The sequence below is a fragment of the Rhineura floridana genome, chromosome 5, assembly GCF_030035675.1.
Source record: "Rhineura floridana isolate rRhiFlo1 chromosome 5, rRhiFlo1.hap2, whole genome shotgun sequence".
Classification (NCBI taxonomy): domain Eukaryota; kingdom Metazoa; phylum Chordata; class Lepidosauria; order Squamata; family Rhineuridae; genus Rhineura; species Rhineura floridana.
In genome coordinates this window covers 103,690,282-103,706,460 of record NC_084484.1, presented here as the reverse complement: position 1 = coordinate 103,706,460, position 16,179 = coordinate 103,690,282, and the positions used below count along the sequence as shown (strand labels likewise).

At 44.6% G+C, this 16,179-nt stretch overlaps 1 long non-coding RNA gene across 2 annotated transcripts in view; it reads left to right on the top strand.

Moving 5' to 3' along the window:
- The window catches only part of LOC133385232 (uncharacterized), a 35,377-nt gene extending 22,604 nt beyond the window's left edge, over positions 1-12,773 (top strand). For both annotated transcript variants that reach the window (XR_009762821.1, XR_009762820.1), the window contains exon 3: positions 10,969-12,773. This is a non-coding gene — a long non-coding RNA (uncharacterized LOC133385232). The remainder of the gene's footprint in view (positions 1-10,968) is intronic.
- The last annotated feature ends 3,406 nt before the right edge of the window (positions 12,774-16,179 follow it).

The window sequence follows — 16,179 nt, the reverse complement described above, 5'->3', positions numbered from 1 at the left end:
TTGTGTAGTCTGTAGGTCTGATGACAGAGTGCACTGATGAGGACTGAATAAACAGAGAAAGAAAAAAGTGTTAACTGTTAGCATTGGAGTTGAATGCTGGCAGAAGGTGAACAGTAACAGGATCCCTATTAAAGGAGCACACTTTACCCTGGATACAATCGCATTAAGACTCCAACTTTAAGAAAACAATAAGCCGGCACTTATTAAAGGAAATACATGTTTGATAGGAAATATCCCTAGTTGCTTCTCGCCCCTCCCCAACATCGAATGCAGCCAGCTCCGAATTGGGGTGTGTGTCAACAGTCTAAATCTCCCTGAGGAAAAGAGATGTGGACCCCTACCAACCAGAAACTGGAGACTGGGGTGCCTCACCTGGAAAACCAGAGAGGACCTGGAGTCTCCAGGTGAAACACTAATGCACACCCAACAGCAAGCTGAGTTGCATCCCCACACTTCCAGCAATGGCATGGGGGGAGGAGCAATGCTATATTGGAGGACTGTCATTAGTTGACCCCCCCCCAAAGGCAATGTGATCACTCCATTTGGAGCTATAAAATAAGTATTTCATGCACTGTGGATTTTTAGGGGATATTATATTATATATTATAGCATAGGAGACGGCTTGAGTGCAGATGGAGACGAACTCCTGATGGATGCAATTTCGCATTGGTAAGTGCCTATACTAAGTTGTATTTAGGGGCAGTGCGGGCAGCAAAAAAACAGTATTTTGCAGCTGCTATTCAATCTTCTATCTGCCGGCCGGCAGAGCTTTTTAAGATTGTCCGAGGGCTGTTACATTCTGGCTCTAAGGACATGATAGATCCAATGACTTTGCTAGGCGCTTCCAAGATTAAATCTCTTGCATCCATCAGGACTTGGACTCCAATGTTATAGCAGTGGATTTAAGTGAGGTATCCGGAGCACAGTCTGGTCATGCTTTGTTGGATGAGTTTCAATTGGTACAGCTCGCGGACGTGGACAAGGTGCTTGGACAGGTCCGTGCAACCACTTCTGTACTGGACCCTTGCCCCTCTTGGCTGATAAAAGCTAGCAGGGTTGGAACTGCCGACTGGGCCAGGGAAGTGATTAATGCCTCATTGCGAGAGGGAGTGGTCCCCGGCTGCCTGAAGGCGGCGGTGGTGAGACCACTCCTGAAGAAATCTTCCTTGGACCCAGAAACTCTTAACAATTATAGGCCTGTAGCAAATGTTCCATTCTTGGGCAAGGTCCTAGAAAGAGTGGTTGCAGACCACCTCCAGGCACTCTTGGATGAGACCGATTATCTAGATCCATTTCAATCGGGTTTCAGGCCCGGTTTTGGCACGGAGACGGCCTTGGTCGCTCTGTATGATGACCTTTGTCGGGAGAAAGACAGGGGGAGTGTAACTCTGTTGATTCTCCTTGATCTCTCAGCGGCTTTTGATACCATCGACCATGGTATCCTTCTGGGGAGACTCGCTGATCTGGGAGTTGGAGGTACTGCATGGCAGTGGTTCTACTCCTACTTAGCGGGTCGCCTCCAGAAGGTAGTGCTTGGGGAGTTTTGCTCGGCACCCTGGGCCCTCCAATATGGAGTTCCACAGGGGTCAGTACTATCCCCCATGCTTTTTAACATCTACATGAAGCCACTGGGTGCAGTCATCATGAGTTTTGGAGTGCGTTGCCACCAGTATGCTGATGACACGCAGCTCTACTTCTCCTGTTCATCTTTTTCAGGTGAGGCTGTCAAGGTGCTAAACCGATGCCTGGCTGCGGTAATGGACTGGATGAGAGCGAATAAATTGAGGCTCAATCCAGATAAGACTGAGATGCTGTTAGTGGGTGGTTCTCCTGGCCAGATGGTAGATGTTCATCCTGTCCTGGACGGGGTTGCACTCCCCCTGAAGGAGCAGGTTCGTAGTTTGGGAGTTCTTTTAGAACCATCCCTGTCACTAGAGGCACAGGTAGCCTCGGTGGCACGGAATGCATTCTATCAACTTCAGTTGGTGGCCCAACTACGTTCCTATCTGGACAGGGAAAACCTTGCTTCGGTTGTCCATCCACTGGTAACCTCTAAATTGGACTACTGCAATGCACTCTACATGGGGCTGCCTTTGAAGACGGTTCGGAAGCTGCAGCTTGTGCAAAATGCAGCGGCCAGACTGTTAACAGGGACTCGGAGATTCGAGCATATAACACCGATGCTGGCCCGCTTGCACTGGCTGCCTATATGCTTCCGAGCTCAATTCAAGGTGCTGGTTTTGACTTATAAAGCCTTACACAGCTTGGGACCACAATACCTGATGGAACGCCTCTCCCGATATGAACCTACCCGTACACTGCGTTCAACATCAAAGGCCCTCCTTCGGGGGCCTACCCAGAGAGAAGTCCGGAAGGTGACAACCAGAAAACGGGCTTTCTCTGTGGTGGCCCCCGAATTATGGAATTCTCTCCCTGATGAGGTATGCCTGGCGCCAACATTGTTATCTTTTCGGTGCCAGGTAAAAACCTTCCTGTTCTCCCAGGCATTTTAATAGATATAATTTTAAATATTTTAGCAATTTAATATTTACATCTTAACATCTTAATATTCAATCGATTTAATGCATTTTACATTTAATATTTTAGTACTGAGTTTTGTAGTTGTTTATATGTTTAATTATGTTTAGGTATTTTTGGTATAATTTTTAAGTTTAATATATGTTTTTAAATTGTATATTGGATGTTATATGTTGTGAACCGCCCAGAGAGCTTCGGCTATGGGGCGGTATAGAAATATAATTAATAAATAATAAATAAATAAATAACTGAGACCTTTGGCAAATGTCACAGGAGGTATTGGTAGGATACTGGTGCTCACAGGTGCCATGTTGGTGATCCCTGTCCTAAGAGCATGAGGCAGGCCAATAATTATAAGAAATTCATCACAAAATGTACTCTTTCATGCTTTCTTTCATAATTCTTCATAGGTTTTGGTCTTTGATCATTGCCATGAGTGCACGTTAAGATATAGACAAAGGCTGGATTATGCCTCTGTCGTGGTCATCTTAGATTTTCAGCTGGGATTTCCATGTGATGCTTATGACTAGCAGATGTATTGTTTCATAACCAGGCGTACTGGAAACCCAGATTGTATTCATGAAATTTCTTGCTTCCCAATAGCCATTGACTGAACTTTCCTTTTAAGGTCTCACTCAGTTATCCTACTATAATATACATTTGTGAATACTAAGCCATTAAGAGGTCACTTGAAAGGAGGATGAGCTGAACACCTTCAAGTTTTCTCTTTCTGCCTCCATTGTAGGTATTTCAGAAATTTTATTTCCTTTAACTGCTGGCCTGCAAGAAAGGGGGGATGAACACAGACACATGACTGCCATCATCCAAGATGGGGGGGGGCTTCCCTAAGGGGCTGATACCTGTGCCACCATCTTGGTTGATAGCAGGCATGTGCTGTACACGTATTAGCCCAGCACTGCCTGTATGGGGGAGGTGTTGAGCTACGGCGCCATGGGCCTGAGGCAGTCTGGTGCCCAAGGGCCCAGTAATAATAAACTTAATAAACTTTAATTTATAGGCCGCCTATCTGGCCAATGGCCACTCTAGGCGGCTTACAGTAAAATATGATAAAATACAATAAATAAGATATAGTCAAAACATTACATACAAGTTCAGTATAATAAATTATCAGCATTTCAATACAAGGCTAATTTACCCTAGAAGTCTCAGAGGTTGTAAAGGCCTGGTTAAAGAGCCAAGTCTTCAGGCCCCGGCGAAATATTTCTAGGGAAGGGGCATGTCGAAGATGTATTGGGAGGGAGTTCCAGATTGAGGGGGCCGCCACAGAGAAAGCTCTCTCCCGAGTCTTCACCAACCTAGCCACTTTAGTTGGCGGGACTGAGAGCAGGTCCTGTGTGGCAGATCTTGTAGGGCGGCACAATTTATGACGGTGGAGGCGCTCCGTCAGATATACTGGGCCCAAACCGTATAGGGCTTTAAAGGTTAATATCAACACCTTGAATTGAGCCCGGAAAATAACTGGAAGCCAGTGGAGATTGTAAAGTCATGCCTGGTACCAGCCCTGCACACACACACACAAACACACATACAGAAGAATTATCATTATTATTAATTTTGTATAGACTTAATCACATTTTGCTTCAAAAAAAGTTTCAGATATTATCAACCATTCATGAGAAAGACACATTTTATAGCTGTCAAGTGGAAAATGTTCCCTCATAAATTATTTCCAACTGAATAAAAATCTCATATGCACTGCAATCCTGTGTATCTAATTAATTGCGATGGCATTTACTTCTACATAATTATGCACAGGATTGCAGCATTACAGTGCAATCCTGTTCATCAGTGGTGCTATCTGGATGAAGATAGGATTGTTACAGGAACAAACATACCTTAGTGGATACCAGCCACTCCTTTCATTGCTGTTGCTGACAAAACACTCATAACCCCTTCTGCCTTGGTGGATAAGAGCAGGGCCACATAGAGCAGCACCAACAGAAAGTGCAGACAAGAGTTCCAAGGCAGCTCCTTATAGGAGACAGGCAAGTATTATCTCTATATAACTTTATATCTCCTAACAGACAGAGCCCTGAATTTTGGCTTTGAAGGATACTGTGATGTTCCTATATTAATGTATATATGGTAAGTGTTGTTGTTTTAGAAGATACATGATAAGTGGAGTGAAAGAGGAGGGGGAGTGAATGGGCAGTAGAATGCGAGATGATTGGCTGAGTGTTTAAAATGGCTGAATGTATAAAAGGAAGAGTGAGAGTGGAATGGGGGGGGAGAAGAGAACTGAGTGGGTTGCTTGGTGGGGTTTAGAGAGTTGTTTGCCAGGAGGGAGGTGGAGTTCAGATTAGTATTGAGTAAAACCATATGCTTATGTGCCTTAAGAAGAAATCTTGTTAATCTTGTTAGCTTTGTTATCTGTAATAAATACTTAATTTGGTTTACCAAAGGCCTGATCTTTGGCTGGGGTTTCACAGACCAGAAGGGAGGGTAAGATAATGACCAAGGCTGAAGGGGAACTGTAACAAATGGTGGCAGCGGTGAAGAGAATAACAATACCAGTATTCAGAGTCTCTGGGAATACTAGTATTGGGACGTTACTGGTGGTTTCCTAGCAGGGGGATCTGTTGAGATCTGTGCTAGAGCGGATAGGTAAACCATAAGAGAGTGCGGTCCGGACTGGTGGAGTCCCTGGTGGTGCCTAGAGACAGGCAGTAACCACGAGCAGGTAGGAACCTGACAGGGAGAGCCAGGGAAGGACGCATCACATGTGGTGGCAGTAGCGGTGGGATACGAACAACAGAGAATCCAGATACGAACCAAAGAGAGTCCCAAAGACACGTGGTGACAAAGGAGACTACGTCACAGGTGTTGGCTGTAGCAGTGTGATACGAATACTAGAGAATCCCTACCAGTGGTGTGGCAAACAGAAATAACAAAACAAGATTACTTGTGAGAGTGACTGGCAAAGAGTGTGTGGCAAAGAGTGAGTGAACTCAAACACCATGGCTGAATACATAAAAATGAAAAGAGAGGAGCTGGTGGAGAAGTGCATAACATTCAATTTACCTCACGAGGGTAAAGGGGTAGATGAATTGAGGGTAGCACTTATAGGATTTGCAACTGCCCAGCAAAAACAACCTGTCAGAGAAGAGACCCCAGAAGGATATTTAAGCAATCCCGCTTATATAGAGTACTTGAGAGAGAAGTTAAGATGGGAGGCTGAGGAAAAAGACAAGCAGAGGGAGTTGGAAGCTGAGAGATTGAGGAGGGAGGCTGATGAGAAAGAAAAGCAGCGGGTCTTTGAGGCTGAGGAAAAAGGTAAACAGCGAGAGTTGGAAACTGAGAGATTGCGGATGGAAACTGAGAGAATGAGAGTGGATGCGGAATTACAGGCAGAAAAGTTAAAATTTGAAAGAGAGAAGTTTCATTCTGATGAAACAAGAAAGGACAGAGATGGAGCAAAAATAAAAATTACTCCAAAGGACTTTGCTGTCTATGAGCCTGGTAAAGATCCTCAAATTTACCTCAGCACCTTTGAAAAAGCAGCTCAGTTGTGGGGGCTACCTGAAGATAAATACATGCAGTATTTATCAAACCTGATTAAAGGGGAATTGGCTGAGGTATACCAATATTTCCCCTCAGACAGGCCCGTCACCTATGCTGAATTCAAAGAAGCAGTGTTTAAAAGATTCAAACTGGGGCCTGATTATTTTAGAAAGCTTTTCAGAAACTGCCAGATACAGACAGGGAGGTCTTTTGTGGAACTGGGAGCAAAATTGATGGATATATTTGGAAAGTGGATGAGTAGTGCCAAAGCTCAGTCTGTGGAGGAGGTGAAAAACCTCATGATATTGGATCAATTATACTATCAGTTACCACCAGAAATAAGGCTCCTGGTCAAAGACCGTTCCCCTACATCGGTGCAGGAGGCCGCAGAGATGGCGGATCACTTCGCCTCCAACAGAACTGGCTGGGTGGGGAAAACATCAAGAGATTTTAAACCCAGACCATATAATGCTGGCAGAAGGGATGTGGTACCACAGCGAGTGAGTCCTCCATTAAAATCTGAAGGGCACAGGACACCCCAGAGTGGATCTGTGTACCCTAAAAGTGAGGAGAAATTATGCTACAAATGTGGTAGACCGGGGCACCTACGTTTTCAATGTGAGGTTGCCAACCCCATTAGTAATCCTGCTCAGACAAGGGCAGTGAAAACAGAGCCCAAGGCTTTAGAAACAGCGAAAAAGGTTCAGTTCTGCCAGATAAACTGGACAGAAGTAACAGACCTTGATTCAAGTCTGAGAGAGGAAGTGAGTGTACAAGGGGCAAATTATTGGGCATTGCTTGATACTGATGCCGCTCAGACATTACTGAGGCCAGATTTAATAAAATCTGAGGTAATATTACCTCAGGAAACTGTGACTATCCAAGGAGTGAGGGGTCAACCAGAAAGTTTGCCTGTGGCCCTGGTGGATATGACTTGGAGAGGCCGAGAGGGCCGATATAAAGTAGGCATTAATGCCCAGCAACAAGAACCAGTAATACTGGGAAGGGATGTAATGGGCGCCCAAGGAAAGATCTATGTAGTGACCAGACAGCAAATTGGCAGAGAAAAAGAAGCCATATTAAGGGGGGCTGAAACAAACAGGGTGGAATCTGTTAACCAGCCTCAGGTCACCATAGCAACCACTAGCAGGCCTGCTGAAGGAGACAAACTGTATCAAGTGGTCTCTGATAATGATGAGGCAGATCAATTCAGGGAAGAGCTGCAAAAAGATATAAGTTTGAAGCAGATAAAGGAACAAGCTCTGACCCAACAGATTCCTTTCACTGACAAGCTGAGGAATCAAGTTGTGTGTGAGAATGGGATTTTATATAGACTGTGGATGCCTGCTGAGAGAAAGGATGAATGTGAACCAGTGAAGCAATTGATAGTACCTAGCAAATACAGAACCAGATTGCTAGAGGTAGCCCACAATGTCCCATGTGCAGGACATCTGGGAATAAAAAAGACCAAGAGGAGATTGGCAGCACACTATTATTGGCCAAACATCTCCAAAGATGTAAAACAACATTGTCTATCTTGTGGAATATGCCAAAAGGTGGGAAAAAGTGGAGTAAAGACTAAGGCACCCTTAAAGCCCCTTCCTATAATTGGACAACCCTTTTATAGAGTGGGAATAGATTTGGTGGGCCCTTTTTCCAAACCCACAAGGCATGGCAAGAAATATCTATTGGTGGTGGTGGATTTTGCCACCAGGTACCCAGACGCAGAAGCACTAAGATCCGTGGAAGCCCCTGTAGTGACAGAGGCTTTATTAAAAATCTTTATGAGGCTGGGTTTCCCTCATGAAGTGCTGACGGATCAAGGCAGTGTATTCATGGGAGAAGTGATGCAATGTATGTGGAAATGTTGCGGTCTAAAACATCTAAAGACCACTACTTACCATACCGCCACTAATGGGTTAACAGAGAGATTCAATGGCGTTTTGAAGGGCATGATCAGAAGCTATGTTCAAGATCACCCACAAGACTGGGATGAACAGTTGGGATGCTTCTTATTTGCATACAGAGAAGTCCCTCAGGAGTCAACAGACTTCTCACCCTTTGAACTCATGTTCACTAGAAAAGTGAGGGGACCTTTGGAACTATTAAAAAATTCATGGGAAGGAACCCTGGGAGAGTACAAAACATCTGTAGTAGATTTTGTATTGGAATTCCGCAATAAATTAACATCAATGATGGAGGTGGTGGAAAAGAATTTGAGTCAAGCACAGGAGAAGCAACGTTACTGGTATGACAGAACAGCCAGGGAACGTGTATATGATGTGGGAGATATGGTTATGGCATACCCAGGAAACATGACAAATTACAGGCTAACTGGGAAGGACCATATACCATCAGAGAAAGGCTTGACACAGTGACGTATGTAATTACCACAGACCAATTAAACAAAAGCAAAGTGGTTCATGTAAATATGTTGAAGCCTTACCATACCAGGGATGCACAGGTGTTGCAAGTTACCTTATTCCCTGAGGGAAGTGGGCCTGAACTTCCAGATTTGGTACAGGAAAGCAAAGACAAAGGAGGGGTAGATCAAGTGGAATGGTCAGAGGAGGTGAAGGAGGAAGCAAAAGAAGAGATTCTGAGAGTGTTGAAAACCTATAGGAATCTCTTTAGCAACAAACCTGGCCGAACCAGTATAGTTATACATTCCATTGATACTGGAGATCATGCCCCAATCAGATCTGTTCCGTACCGTGTGAATGGGACAGTTTTGAATGAGATCAAAAAGGAGGTGGAAGATATGCTGGAATTAGGACTGATCAGGGAATCCATCAGTCCCTGGGCCTCAAGTATTGTCCTGGTTCCGAAAAAAGATGGAACGACAAGGTTTTGCATTGATTATCAGCTAATCAATAAAATTACTGTCCCAGATGCGTATCCTATGCCTAGGGTAGACGCAATGTTAGAGTTATTGCGGGCAGCAACCATTATCTCTACACTAGATCTCTGTAAAGGATTTTGGCAAATGGAACTAGACGAGCAATCCAGAGCCAAAACTGCCTTCAGTACACCAGATGGGTTATATGAGTTTGTGACCTTACCCATGGGACTAAGGAACTCACCAAGTTCATTTCAGAGGCTAATCAATACTGTGTTGCGAGGCATGTCAGATTTTGCAGTGGCCTATATCGATGACGTGGCCATTTTTAGCAAGTCGGTGCCTGAGCATGTCCAACACCTGACAACAGTATTGGAGGCCTTAAGAAAAGCAGGCCTCACAATAAAAGCTAAGAAATGCCAGTTTGGACTAAAGGAAGTAATCTATTTAGGACATAAGGTGGGGAGTGGGAAAATCACCCCCTTATGGAGCAAGGTGGAGGCAATACAAGCGTGGCCGATCCCCTTAACCAAAAAACAAGTAAGGGCATTTCTGGGTGTGGCTGGATTTTATAGGAAGTTCGTGAGAAATTTTGGGGAAATAGCAACCCCCTTGCATGAATTAACAAAGAAGAAGTGTTCTGAGCGTGTGGTATGGACGGATGAATGTCAGAAGGCTTTTGATCTACTGAAGCAAGCCTTATGCCAAGGACCCATATTAATAGCACTAGACTATGAGAAACCATTCATTGTGGCTACAGATGCGTCGGACCTGGCACTGGGAGTCGTCTTGCTACAGGAGAGAGAAGGCACCAGACATCCAGTGGCGTACCTGAGTCGCAAGCTGACGCCGAGGGAGAAAAACTATTCGTCGGTCCAGAAGGAGTGCCTAGCGGTCGTGTGGGGACTGAACAAGTTGCGCCCATACGTGTGGGGACGAAGATTCACAGTGACTACAGATCATCGGGCCTTGTTATGGTTGCAGACTATGAAAAACCATAACACTATGCTGCAGAGGTGGTCCTGGGCCCTACAGGACTATCAAGTGGACTTCCAGTTCATCAAAGGCAAGGACAATGTACTGGCCGATGGACTTTCCAGGCAAGTGGCTGGGACTGCAGTGACGTGACCAGACAGAGGAACAAAGAAAGACATTTTCCCCATAGAGACTTTTATTTGTTAACGCGACGTATAAATCCTGGAACAGGAATAATACTCTGCTGTTGTTTAAGGGGGGGGAAATGTGATGTTCCTATATTAATGTATATATGGTAAGTGTTGTTGTTTTAGAAGATACATGGTAAGTGGAGTGAAAGAGGAGGGGGAGTGAATGGGCAGTAGAATGCGAGATGATTGGCTGAGTGTTTAAAATGTCTGAATATATAAAAGGAAGAGTGAGAGTGGAATCGGGGGGGGAGAAGAGAACTGAGTGGGTTGCTTGGTGGGGTTTAGAGAGTTGTTTGCCAGGAGGGAGGTGGAGTTCAGATTAGTATTGAGTAAAACCAAATGCTTATGTGCCTTAAGAAGAAATCTTGTTAATCTTGTTAGCTTTGTTATCTGTAATAAATACTTAATTTGGTTTACCAAAGGCCTGATCCTTGGCTGGGGTTTCACAGACCAGAAGGGAGGGTAAGATAATGACCAAGGCTGAAGGGGAACTGTAACAAATGGTGGCAGCGGTGAAGAGAATAACAATACCAGTATTCAGAGTCTCTGGGAATACTAGTATTGGGACGTTACTAGTGGTTGCCTAGCAGGGGGATCTGTTGAGATCTGTGCTAGAGCGGATAGGTAAACCATAAGAGAGTGCGGTCCAGACTGGTGGAGTCCCTGGTGGTGCCTAGAGACAGGCAGTAACCACGAGCAGGTAGGAACCTGACAGGGAGAGCCAGGGAAGGACGCCTCACAGATACCACCAGTGAAGGAGGGAGGCAGAGGCAAAGGAAGAGCCCTTGGGTGGCAGGATTCTCTCAATTACTTGCTAACTATCACCTATAAAGCACTAAGCCCAGGCACTGTTGCAACTGTTAACTGTTACTCCCACTATCCCTATGTCTCAACTTTTTCCAGGCAGCCCTCCAACAAGTGCACAAGCAAGGATGTTTTCCACTCCCGGTGCAATTCAGAAGAGACTGAGAGCCAGACTAGCAACAGCCATGCCCAGTGTGACTCCAGCTTGTCCTTTCTGGCAATCCCACTTTGATGCTGTAGCCAGGCTCTTATGCCACTGCAAATGGTTTGAGAAAAAGATAGCAGGTGGTGATGTCACCAAACATGGGAATGCCAGGATGGGGAATGCAGCGGTGTTCCTTTGCTGTCATGCAGTTTTCACAGGCACAAGAGCCATGATGGAACAAGGAGTTTGACAACCCTATTAATAGGAATTGCTTTCAGAACTCCATCATTGAGGCTAGCCAACAAAAGTTGCCTGTTTTACAATTCTGTCACTTCAGCTACCTTCAGTATGGCTCTTATTGAGAAAGATCCGACGGCACCACACCAAAGTTCTCACTCCCCATATTCTGTACACATCAGCTCCTGCAAGACTCCGAATAGCTCTCCAACATCGTGGTTACTGCCGGTGTGATAAGCTGGGCTCCCAGAAGAAGTAGTAATGGCCACCAACTTGGATAACTTGAAGAAAGTGTTAGACAAATTCACGGAAGATAAGGCTATCAGTGGCTACTAGTCACAATGGCTATGTTCTGCTTCCACTGTCAGAGGCACCATGCCTCTGAATGCCAGTTGCCGGGAGTCACAAGTGCAGGGAGTGCTGTTGTGCACAGGTCCTTCTTGTGGGCTTCCCATTGGCATCTGGTTGGTCACTGTGCGCACAGGATTCTGGACTGAATGGGACATGGGCATGATCCAGCAGAATCCTCTTATGTTTATGTTATGATCATTCTGTGTATGGCACTGGGGGAAGGAAGAAGCATATCATGGATCAGACCACTGGGAGACTTACACAGCCCCCATCATGAGCTTTTCTATCTGTTTTCATGGCCATGCAACCAAGAGTATTGCTCTGTGGAACAAGAAGATTGGGCTTTATTCCTGTATCTCCTCTTTCTGAAATTGTTACTGGCCAGGGTCCCTATGCAGGGCTTGCCTTTCTGTCTCACTGGGGAGGGATTCATCTCTCCCCAGCATTTTACTTTTTGGTATTCTTCCCCACAGAGCTGTGAGGTATCTCACAGTCTTGCTCCCTGTGAGCTTGCATGCCTCCTTCCCTAGGGAACTGTAGAGCTGGCTTACTTATGATTGGAAAGGCATTCCTTAAGACCCTGTGTGACCCAGACCTTGGCCCAGGGGGAAAAAAAGGTTTTCTGATGCTGTCAGGGAATCCAAGCCCCTGCCTGAGAGGGAAGCTTGGAGCTGTAGGTATGGATGATTCTGGTCTAAACTGGTGAGTCATAGAATTAGATGTACTGCAGGATGCACTCTGAACTCTCTCTGGCAGCATACTGGTGGAATGGGTTCCTGCTGTGCCTTCCATATGTGGGCTATGTAATAGACTGTTTTTCTCTTCTCCCCCCCCCCTTCCAAAAGAAGCCATTCCGTTGAGAAGCAATCTATATTAATAGAACCATGTATATTCTCCCTTATTTGTTTTATGGCTTTGTTTGCTGGGAGGAATTTAGATAGTAAAATATTTGGAAAGCAAAAGTTGTAAGGTTATGCCTTTCCCCCCACTTATTTTATTTCATAACAAATCTAGTTATTTTCATCAGCCCTTCAGAGATGAAGGTTCTTGTCTCTTTCACCCTGTAAGTAAAGCACTCTTTGGCTGCTCCTCCCCCTTTTAAAGTACACATTAGCCCAGGGAATCTTTGGGCTGAGCCATACCTCCACATAACATCTACATTTTGCCTATTCTGGTAGTCCTCTCTTAGTGAGTCCTTGTTTACTTCCATCCCCTGCCAAGATTCTTGCATCACCTAGGATTGTTCTGTTTGTCTTTTGTGTATGTTTCACTTTTACCCATTCCCCTTCTCATGTGAAGATAAAGAGCTAATGAACAGCATGCTATGATCCTCCCTGTCTATAGTAAATTATTTTGTTAAAATTAAGTCAGCCCTTACAACCCTTCTGGCTTCAACTTTGAAGTCACTCAATTCCCACATAATTCCATTAAAATAAAAGGACTACTGGGGAGTAGTGATATCAGGAGGATACAAGTCCCTCCCCTTTTTGCACCTTTTCTCCTCCCATCCCACATTCTGAGCTTCTTGCTCCAAGAATTATCTGTTGTTTATTTAAAGTTTTTGTACTTTGCTCTTCAGCTGAAAAGGTCCCCAGAGTGGCTTATAGATCAATGACAAAGCAAAATAGCCCTGCCTTCAGATTACAATCTTAAAAGGCATAGCACAAAAGGAAAAAGAAGATGAAGAAGAAAACAAGCAAACTCAGGTATGACTGGTTCTTAAAGTTACAAAGTTCTCATAAGGGCTAACTGGGATGAAAACAGCTCAAGGAGAGGAGGAGCCAAAAGGTGTTCATCTGCCTCCCTTGGTGGCAGCCGGCTGGAATAGCTGGTGTTAAGTGTAGAATCTTACAATCTAAATGTTGATGTAGTGGGGTAAATAAGAGGAATGGGGGTGATATGGTAGGCAACAGACTAATCTAAGTGGAAAAAAAACTGAAGGAAGAAAAATACAGCTTGTACTCATACCACTAAAACAGAGAAGTTAGTCCTGCCTTCTAAGTGCTGCATGACCAGTAAATCAGCTGTGTGGAATGCTGGAGAGCCATTTTATGTGGTTAATTGAAAAAGCTGTAAGGGTATTTATCACCTCTCACACACATAACTATCATGTTGGTGCATTACTATCAAGATCACTTTAACCAAACAGTGCACTTAAATAACCAGGTTGTAATGAGAGAACTGGAAAATTTTTTCTTATAGATGAAGTGAGGATTCTATTAATGATTTTAAAGAGTGGTTCTGCAAAGGCAGGGGTGGGGAGGGCAGGCTGTAGTCGAACACTGACCTGGGGGAGGGGCAGGGAGGGGAGGGGAGATTAGGTGGGTGGGCACTGGGCAGAGGGGAAGCCCCTTTCCTTTCCAAAAGGAAAACATTGTGAACACTATCACTGTTTTTCAGCCTTTCCCCCACCTTTTTATTCTACAGTAGGCACATGTAGCCTCCCACCCAAATTTAAACCAAAGCTGCCCCTGGCCACATCCATGCCAGGCCTTTATTTCACTTTGGATAGTCATGGCTTCTCTCAAAGAATCCTGGGAAGTGTAGTTAGTGAAGGTGCTTCAGTCAGAGCAGCTGACTGTTAAACCACTCTGGTTTAAACCACTCCTCTGTCAGGAGACTAGCAGTCTCCTCTCAGCACCCTTGACAAACTACACTTCCCAGGATTCTCTGAGGGAAGCCATGACTGTCTCAACTGAAATCAAAGTCTGGTGTGTGTGGGGGCCCCTGATTAGCCAAGCCCAGCAGCTGTGAGTCTGACTTTTAGAACACTGACAGTTGGTTCTTACTGAACATGCCCGGGCTTATCATAGGGTCCCAGCCAAAATTTATTAGATTAATTACAAATCAGCCAGGCATTTTTTAAACTGCAGAAGATAAAGGTCAGAGTATGGGGCAAGGTCAGTATTAGGATTACAGGTACTCTGTGAACATGGCTGATTTTTAATGAATTTCAAGAGATTATGAGAACTCAGAGAAAAAAATCCAACAGGGCTCTGGGGTTTTCCCCTCTCTTTTTACACGTTGAACTGTCTATTCTCTCTGACTGTTTTGTGTATCACCATGAAAATTGAGAGGGTTGTTAAGCAAGCGTTTCTGAGTTCAGGACTATAAGGTTTTGTTTTGAAATGAGCTTATGGGAAGCATCAGAATGGCATGGGGGGTATTTTCAATTTAATATTGCAGAATGCGAAAAATCCCTGCTGGCTATCGTATACAGGCAGTCTCGTGGCTGTATAATTTGTGATGGTGCTCACTGGTATGGAGTACTGGCAGCCATTTTGTACTGATACTCCTGGCACTTTTATCAAGCTAAGAGTATTGGTACTCATTTTTTTTACCAAAAAAATACTGCATGGAATCATTATCTCCTTGTCATGAAACAATATTGTAATGGCAGTGTTTGTACACAAGAGACCCTGACTTAAGTTCTCTCTGTAACATTTGATGAAATCACTATCCACAAGATTGCTTTGAAAGTTACGAAATCCCTGTATAGAAAGTATTAATAAATTCATATGCAAACCACGTGTATATTGTTACATACATGTTCAACCATATGCTGGGAAACACAACCAATTAGTTTTACAATACATATATGAACAGTGAAGCACAAGCATATACTATCACAGATGACTTTGCATATGGACTGAATATTTAGCCCCAGACCACACGAATTCCCCTTATACTGAGTCAGCCCATTGGTCAATCTAGATCCATGTTGTTGTCTGCACTGACTGGAAGCAGTTTCCCAAGGTTTTAGATATTTCCCAGCCAGCAGGGACTGAGCCTGGAACATCTGCATGCAAAGCAGATGCTTTACCACTGAGCAATAGCCCTTTTTCTACAAAAATAATTGTGCAATATTTGGAGCAATTGAATGAAGGTAGAATTGTAAAATTTTAATTCGGTGCATCAAATATCACTGCAGAAACAAGCAACAAAATTGGTGGTGGAATAATTTTGCGCCTATATATTTTTCTGAACGGGATGGGGATACTTTTGAATTGCAGCCAAAATAAGAAAGAGAACCAAGTACCCAAGCTAATATGGTAAGGACCACCTAAGCAGCGCTTCCGGAAACAAAATTATTTGAAAAGCAACACGAGAGGACAGATCGTGACCCATAACCCACTTCTGTCATAATTAGGATTTGATTTGGAACTCAATCACTGAACATCTGAGGCAACAAGGGATAATTCCTCCCTCTCTCCCTGCGGCATATTAACTTTGGCTGCCATTCGTAACTCTCTTGCTTCCGAGTAGTCCCACTTGTTTCAATGGAATTAATGCTAAGAAGGCGTCCTGAGACCGTAAGTTTCTCCTTCCCCATCCCACGAGCGATTAAAAAAAACGGCGGGGGAGGGGGGAGGGGCTTGGTCCCCAAGGCTGAGGCCGACCTAAGAACAGACTTTAGGGCTGTGATTGGCTCAGAAAGAGTGGCAGAGTGCGTATTCGGCTTTTTCTCCCTTCTGGTTGGGAGAAAGGGGGAAGTTTCGGCCGAGTGTTTGGCCACATTTTCTCGCGAGGGCGGGCATAGACGCGAAACTAAGCGTTTTGATTGGGAAGGGGACTGG